This window comes from Emys orbicularis, chromosome 1 (assembly GCF_028017835.1).
Source record: "Emys orbicularis isolate rEmyOrb1 chromosome 1, rEmyOrb1.hap1, whole genome shotgun sequence".
NCBI lineage: Eukaryota > Metazoa > Chordata > Testudines > Emydidae > Emys > Emys orbicularis.
In genome coordinates this window covers 34,833,120-34,842,122 of record NC_088683.1, presented here as the reverse complement: position 1 = coordinate 34,842,122, position 9,003 = coordinate 34,833,120, and the positions used below count along the sequence as shown (strand labels likewise).

At 38.7% G+C, this 9,003-nt stretch overlaps 1 protein-coding gene across 1 annotated transcript in view; it reads right to left on the bottom strand.

The window, feature by feature from the left end:
• Positions 1-9,003, bottom strand: part of TBC1D22A (TBC1 domain family member 22A) — a 456,657-nt gene that overhangs the window by 50,074 nt on the left and 397,580 nt on the right. The gene's annotated exons all lie outside the window — the stretch shown is intronic.

Genomic DNA, 9,003 nt, shown 5'->3' with positions numbered 1-9,003 from the left:
ATGTGCACAAATATGTAGATGCAGAACTTCTACTGTTGCACAAAATTTCCTGGATTTGTTAGAAATGAAATACAAAAGTTACTGGTTTTTAAGAGACCTATATTCTGGGAATCCTAAATTTTGAGACCTATAATTATTACAATTCATTCTTTATATTGCAACAACATTCAAAGTCCCCAATGTACTAGGTGGTGTACAAACAACAAGTATCTTTTAGAAAATAACATTTAGAGTAAGATGTTTTAGGCCTGTTATACTGGACATAGTACATACAAACATTACCAACTAGAAATTATCTAGGATTATCTCTTATGTAACCATGGAAACTTGAAAAACTATACAGAACATTTTTTGTTGGACAAAGAGCTAATATTTCTTAAAATGCCTATCCAATGAATTTAAAACAGAAATTCAAGGTCCACCCTCTCCAGGGTAATAAGTAATTTAATTTCCATACTAGATTTGTTTTGGATATCTCTAATGTCTGTAAAAAAAGAAATGTGTGATGGTTGAAATTGTGATGGTTGAAACTGAGATGATATTGAGATACTTCAATAAAGCCCAAAATGTAATTACATTTTTCAACAGGATACTTCTTGAAGTTTATCAGCCCTAGATCATGTAAAAATTAATAACCTCGTCTTTCAAGATGCACAGTAACTGCAGGTACTACTGAATTTAAATTAAAATACTGCTTAGAATTAAGTTGATTTTAAATAATAGTCAATGACCAAGTATTTTAATGATGACTGGTAAGGCACGGATGGCTAAGGAAGAAAACATTTGTGTGCAAAGGGATGTTTAAGAGGAGAATGCAGAGAAATTAGTATTTTATTATTTTAGGTTTTGGAAGCACTTCACGGGAATGGGATTTGACGAACTCAGGCAAAACCAAACTATCACAGTGATGCCACTGCCTCACACTGTGGACCCAGAAGCCTATTTTAGCTGGCAAGAGCAGAATATTTAAACAGGAGGAAAAAAACCCCAGTTTTAAAACAGCTTTGAGTATAAGACATAAACAAGCAAAAGAAGCCAAGTTGAGTTAAGGATGCCATGACACACTTAATTTATCTCTGTTGGGGACAGTTTACACATATGATAGATAAGATTGCCTAGTGTTGTAATACTATGATAAAATGACCCTTTACAGTGCGATACGGCTGCAAAACGGTCAATGCAAGTTTAAGCTGCATATCATGGAGTAGGAGACCCCTTTTCTATAGAAAGCAACAGAGGGTCCTGTGGCACCTTTAAGACTAACAGATGTATTGGAGCATAAGCTTTCGTGGGTGAATGCCCACTTCGTCAGACGCATGTAATGGAAATTTCCAGAGGCATGTATAAATATGCAGGCAAGAATCAGTATGGAGATAATGAGGTTAGTTCAATCAGGGAGGATGAGGTCCTCTGCTAGCAGTTGAGGTGTGAACACCAAGGGAGGAGAAACTGCTTCTGTAGTTGGCTAGCCATTCACAGTCTTTGTTTAATCCTGATCTGATGGTGTCAAATTTGCAAATGAACTGAAGCTCAGCAGTTTCTCTTTGGAGTCTGGTCCTGAAGTTTTTTTGCTGTAAGCTGGCTATTTTTACATCTGCTATTGTGTGGCCAGAGAGGTTGAAGTGTTCTCCTACAGGTTTTTGTATATTGCCATTCCTGATATCTGACTTGTGTCCATTTATCCTCTTACATAGTGACTGTCCAGTTTGGCCAATGTACATAGCAGAGGGGCATTGCTGGCACATGATGGCATATATAACATTGGTTGACGTGCAGGTGAATGAACCGGTGATGTTGTAGCTGATCTGGTTAGGTCCTGTGATGGTGTTGCTGATGTAGATATGTGGGTAGAGTTGGCATCGAGGTTTGTTGCATGGATTGGTTCCTGAGTTAGAGTTGTTATGGTGCGGTGCGTGGTTGCTGGTGAGAATATGCTTAAGGTTGGCGGGTTGTCTGTGGGCGAGGACTGGCCTGCCTCCCAAGGTCTGTGAAAGTGAGCGATCATTGTCCAGGATGGGTTGTAGATCACTGATGATGTGTTGGAGAGGTTTAAGCTGAGGACTGTAGGTGATGGCCAGTGGAGTTCTGTTGGGTTCTTTCTTGGGCTTGTCTTGTAACAGGAGGCTTCTGGGTCCCCGTCTTGCTGAATGCACCAAGCATTCTCAAAACTACGATACCCACAACAGGAAATAAGGAAACAAATCAACAGAGCCAGACGTGTACCCAGAAGCCTCCCCAGAAGCCCCATCAGGCATTGGGAGCTCAAACCAGAATTCCAATGGGCGGTGGAGACTGCGGGAATTGTGGGATAGCTACCCACAGTGTCACGCTCCGAAAGTCGATGCTAGCCTTGGTACTGTGGACGCACTCCGCCGAGTTAATGGTCTTAAGTGGGGACACACACAATCGACTGTATAAAATCGATTTCTAAAATATCGACTTCTATAAATTCGACCTAATTTCGTAGTGTAGACATACCCTTAGTTTACAGGTAATTTCCTTTGTTTCAAAAAGAAATGCAAAGATTCCTTTAAATTATAAAGGGGAAAGATGATCTAGTGATTAGGGCACTCGCCTAGGACTTGAAAGACTGGGGTTCAATTCCCTGCTCTACCGCAAACTTCCTGTGTGACCTATGGCTCAAGTCTCCATCTGTAAAACAGGTATAACAACACTTCCCTAGCTCACAAGGGATTAGGAAGCACTTTGAGATCTACAGTAGAATCTCAGTTACAAACACCTTGGGAAAGAAGGTTGTTCGTAACGCTGAACAAAACATTATGGTTGTTCTTTGGTTCTATGGTTGTTTACAACTGAACGTTCACTTAATACAGCTTTGAAACTTTACTATGCAGAAGAAAAATTCTGTGTTTAACCATCTTAATTTAAATTAAACAAGCATAGAAATAGTTTTCTTACCCTGTCATTTTTTTAAACTTTCCTTTCTTAGTAATTTGTTTTAATACAGTACTATACTGTATTTTTTCGTCTCTGCTTGCTGCGTACATCCAGTTCCAAATGAGGTGTGTGGTTGACCTGTCAGTTCATAACTCTGAGGTTCTACTGTATTGATGAAAAGCACTATATTAATTTATTATTATTATAAGAAGAAGAATCTTATGTAAGATGACACCCAAACATCTGCCATAATTACTAGTTTTGTGACAGAAGAAAGCTCTACTAAAATGAGTACGAATCCATTCAATTAACTCTGAATATTAATGAATAAAATAAATGGTTACTTTTCAAATAAGCATCTCGCCCTTTCACATTTTCACTCAAATATTATAACTTGCTGCACAAGTAGCCTTTTCAGCTCTTGAAATATTTTTACTTTATCAAAATCTGTAACTACAGGAATAATTAAAATGCCAAAACCAGCCATAGGAAAGATGGTCTTGTGGTTAAAGTACAGGAATAGGACATCAATGTTCAATTCCAAGGTCTGGCACATACATCCTGTGTGATTTTAAATATGTCCTTTAATCTTTCCCTGCACCTTAATTTCTTATCTGTGAAATGTGGGTAAGAAAACTTCCCTACCTCACAGGGTTGTTGTGAGAATAAATTCTTTAATGTTGGTGGGAGGCACTCAGGTAACACTACAGTGATTAGGGGTTGGGGGAGAGAGGTGTTATATAAGTATTGTAGTCTGTAAAGGAATAACATAACTGTTATAAAGCAGTCACAAGTAATCATAAATTATACATATTTTACACACTTACCAAATTCACAAAGAAGTAATTATGTTCACTGACAAATGCCAGTAGTACATTGTATTCACACAGATTCTCTAAACATGTCAAGATTCACTGAAAATAACCGTAGCAACTACAAAATCTCATCTAAATACCTGTCTCAGATACTATAGGTATGAATATTAAGTAGCATCCCCATAATTATATCTGATTATTTTTAACAAGAAAAAATTAACAAGAGAAGGTATTAGATAGTAGGCAATACCGTTTTCTTTCCTTCCTCCCTGAAAAGTAAACCAGCTTTTCAAACTCTTTCCTGGTTATCATCTGATACAAAGCAAAGGTTATGAAAAGTAAAATGTTAACATATAGGCTGTTTTACCCTAAGTTAGATATTTAGTTCAGTATATAACCTAATAATTTCCAGCCATGAGAAGTGTTTGCATATAAATGTTTCCATTAAACATTGACCATAATTAACATTTTGCTTCCCCCCCCATAGAAAATATTGATATTTGATAAATAATTAAGGTAAACAATGATAAATGTCACAAGTAATTGATATGACCAGTATAAGTTGCTACCAATTTTGCCATATACTTGCTTTGTTCATTTTGAAGAACTATGAAAAGCACTGGAGGTGTAAAGATGAAGATTTACTGACTTCCGCATATGTAAGTCCCGTCAAGCCTAGCTGTCAATTATCTTAAATCTACTAGGAAAGACTTCTGCTCGAAGGGAAGTGTAAGAAGTTAATGAATTGGTGAAGAAGTTGCTCATGAAATCTGAACTGAACTTGTCATTGCACAGATTCAAACTTTTTCATGAACCATTAACCATTATAATATATTCACTGGTTGACACAGACCCAAATTGTTCAAATATTAACCTAACGTTGGATATAAAGGCAGAACAAAAACTGTCTAAATAGAATTCTTCAAATGGCACACACAGTTAAACAGGAAAAAAAAAAGGCTCGTTATTTAGAGCAATGGAAACATCTTTTTCCCTTTTAAAGATACGCATTTCAGAATGAACAAGTGAAGAAGATATCTGCTTGTAGACCACTTATTTTCTTGGGCACCATATAGCTTGGTCATAGAGTATTTCTGAGCTACATCATTCAGTATTTACTGCAGTGGCATGTACTTTACTAACCCACTGCAAAAATTCTTGTTATTTGTATATCATCTTTGAAAAGTTTGAGTGTGTTGAAAGCAGGTTTGAAGAAATGTCTGTTAATAGTACAAAGGTAACAATCTAAATTAGCCAAGTGGAGACAAAAGTAGAGTTCACTACATGGGAAAATTACATTTCACATCCCTTGGAGACTAATAGGGACCGTGGGTGAACATCTGGCTCCACTGAAGTCAATGGGACTTTTGCCATTGTAATCAATGGGGCCAGGAGTTCATCTCATATTCTTAAATTGAGTTTTTGGCTAACTTATGGGTGTGCCTTCATTCAAGGGTTTAATAATTAATATCCATGAAAATAAGATAATTTTCTCTTAACTGAGGGAGTTCACCCTGAAAGCAAACTGGCTCTGGATTGGTATGGCTAGGAATTCTTTTGCTCCAGCAAGAGTTAAGAAATGAGAGATAGCTATTGGTTTAAATCTTTGCAGTTTGAAGTTTCTGCAATTAAAACTTAAGGAGACAGATTTTCTGTTGATTAAAAGGACAGCGATGGACAAGGAAGATAACTAAAGATCAGTTCTTACTCCAGATTTAGTTCCTGTTTTGAGAATTTCCTCCCTCTTTTGAAAATCTGATTTAATTATATTTGGAGGAAATTTAAATACACTCAATTCAATCTTAAATAGGGCTGATAAAAAATTGCAGAGAGAGATCTCCAGGTCAGTTCACAGCTGCAGGAGCTAGGCGTTCTTATTCTCTTGAGAATTTAACCACCCTGACAGTTAGGAAGTTTTTCCTAATGTCCAACCTAAACCTCGCTTGCTGCAATTTAAGCCCATTGCTTCTTGTCCTATCCTCAGACGTTACGAAAAACAATTTTTCTCCCCTCCTCCTTGTAACAACATTTTACGTACTTGAAAACTTATGTCCCCCCTCAGTCTTCTCTTTTCCAGACTAAACAACCACATTTTTTTCAAACTTCCCTCATGGGTCATGTTTTCTAGACCTTTAATCATTTTTGTTGCTCTTCTCTGGACTTTCTCCAATTTGTCCGCATCCTTCCTGAAATGTGGCGCCCAGAACTGGACACAATACTGGTCTGTAATTCCCCGGGTTGTCCTTATTTCCCTTTTTATAGATTGGCATTATATTTGCCCTTTTCCAGTCTTCTGGAATCTCTCCCGTCTTCCACGACTTTTCAAAGATAATCCCTAATGACTCAGATATCTCCTCAGTAAGCTCCTTGAGTATTCTAGGACATCTAAATTGTCTAAGTAATTTTTAATGTATTCGTTCCCTATTTTAGCCTCTTCTGATCCTACCTAATTTTCACTGGTATTCTCTATGTTAGATGTCCAATCACCACCAACCTTCTTGGTGAAAACTGAAACAAAGAAATCATAAATCTGCCATTTCCAAATTTTCTGTTATTATTTCCCCCTCCTCATTGAGTAATAGGCCTACCCTATCCTTGGTCTTCCTCTTGCTTTTAATGTATTTGTAGAATGTTTTCTTGTTACCCTTTATGTTTCTAGCTAGTTTGATCTCATTTTGTGCCTTGGCCTTTCTAATTTTGTCCCTTTACATACTTTTGTTATTTGTTTATATTTATCCTTTGTAATTTGACCTAGTTTCCACTTTTTGTAGGACTATTTTTTGATTTTTAGATCATTGAAGATCTCCTGGTTAAGCCAGGGTGGTCTCTTGCCATACTTCCTATCTTTCCTATGGAGTGGGATAGTTTGCGCTTGTGCCCTTAATAATGTCTCTTTGAAAAACTGCTAACTGTCTTCAATTGTTTTTGCCCTTAGACTTGCTTCCCATGGGACCTTATCTACCAATTCCCTGAGTTTGCCAAAGTCTGCCTTCTTGAAATCCATTGGCTTTATTTTGCTGTTCTCCCTCCTACCATTCCTTAGAATAATGAACTATCATTTCATGATCACTTTCACCCAAGCTGCCTTCTACTTTCAAATTCTCAACAAGTTCCTCCATATTTGTCAAAATCAAATCTAGATCAGCCTTTCCCCTGGTAGCTTTCTCCACCTTCTGAAATAAAAAAATGTCTCCAATACATTCCAAGAACATATTGACTAATCTGTGCCCTGCTGTGTTATTTTCCCAACAGATGTCTGAGTAATTAAAGTCCCCCATCACCACCAAGTCCTGTGCTTTGGATGATTTTGTTAGTTGTTTAGAAACAGGGCCGGCTCTGGCTTTTTTGCTGCCCCAGGCAAAAAAGCCTCCCGCCGCCCCTGCCCCCCCCGCTGGGGAGCACGGCAGGGGAGGGCAGCGAGCCCGGCCGGGGCCCCGCTCTCCCCAGCCGGCTGGAGCGCCGGGGGGAGGGCGGCGAGCCCGGCCGGGGCCCCGCTCTCCCCGACCGGCCGGAGCGCTGGGGGGAGGGCGGCGAGCCCAGCCGCGGCCCCGCTCTCCCCGAGCGCCGCCCCCCTCCAGGTGCTGCCCCAAGCACATGCTTGGTAGGCTGGTGCCTGGAGCCGGCCCTGTTTAGAAAACAGCCTTTGTTTTGGTTACTATTTTCCCAGCATTTTAATCTAGTAGTTTGAGCAGGAATCTGTATTCCAGCTCTAACACTGACCCACTGTGTAACCTTTGGGAAAGCTGTTCAAACTCTCTGGTCTAGTTATAAAATGAGTACAATACTTGTATACTACACAGAGATGATGTGAGGCTTAACTAGTGTTTTTAAGTCTTTTGCTATACTTGGTGAACCGTGCTATAGAAATTCAATTTATATTATTATTGTAGCAAAGAGAAATATTTCTTAAGTAATTGAAAATATTGCATAGCTAGTTAACATCTATCCACAGAAGTTTACCAGTAGAGGGTAGATTATGGTAATGCATACATATCAACAGACAGAAATGAAATCTCTCAAGTAAATATTATGAAGTAAATGAAAAATTAGTACTTTTCCCTTTTAAAAAAACCTGTGGTTAATTTAAAACGTTAAGTTAATCATTGCTGCCAACAACTGTATTGTGAATAGTCTATTTCCATAAAGTCTCATTCTTATCTCTCTCAAGTAAAAACAGATTGCACTGTTGTATATTTTAAACAATAGCAAAAATTAGAGCCTTTATAATTCATATCCAAATAACAAAGCCCGTCTTTTTGTTTAGAGGCCATAACAATTTCTTTCAGGTGCACAGTGGCAGTTCATCTTTTCTTTCTCTGCTCCCACTGATGTTACCTTTCCATTGGTGAGAGGAGAAAAAGTCTGCATCTCCCCTTTCTTCCTTTTTCTTTCCTTTCCTTTCCTTCAGGATCCTTCCTATCACAAGCTCATTGATTTCAGAACCCTGAACAGTGGCAAGAATGCTTATCTTCACTGTGAGTGAAGTGAATATATTTTCAGCTTTCTGTGCCTAATATCAGTGATGTTAGACAGATCTTAAGAATCAATCATTCAGTAGATTTAGACTGTAAAGAATAAGACAGTGGTAATGTGCCCTTCTTCTAATGTCCATGGGTTAAGATGTGGATAGGAAATTTTTTTTAAAGCTTTTAAAACAAAGAAAATAGAAGGCATTCAAATAAATCTGTTACAAAAGTATATATATTTTTTGTAATCTGCTGCCCCATCACCCCTAAACACACACATGCAGTAGTCTCTACTTGCAGTATGTGAAGGTTCATTGCCCCTAAAAAAAACAAACAAAAAAAACACCTGTCCTTTTCCCCTCTCCCCACCAAGTGTTTGGAGAAATAGCTGAAGTGTTCCAAGGAACAACTTTGACCATGAACAACATAGCTTTCAAAAGGAAGGTTTGAAAGCTAGAAGCCTCTGGTAATTGGCTGAGCCTTAATCAGTGGGTGGGGCATTCATACAGGCCAGGGCTTTATAAAGCAGCGCACAAGCGACCAGGGAGCTTTTGCGAACAGGGGCTGCTAACAGGGAGTTTCGCAGGGGAGTGGGAAGGGGCGAGGGTCCAGTTTCACACATACAGAATCTGAAGAGACTGTCTAGGAAGGAGTACGGCAGAAAGGGATCTAGGGGTTATAGTGGACCACAAGCTAAATATGAGTCAACAGTGTGATGCTGTTGCAAAAAAAGCAAACATGATTCTGGGATGGATTAACAGGTGTGTTGTGAGCAAGACACGAGAAGTTATTCTTCCGCTCTACTCTGCTTTGGTTAGGCCTCA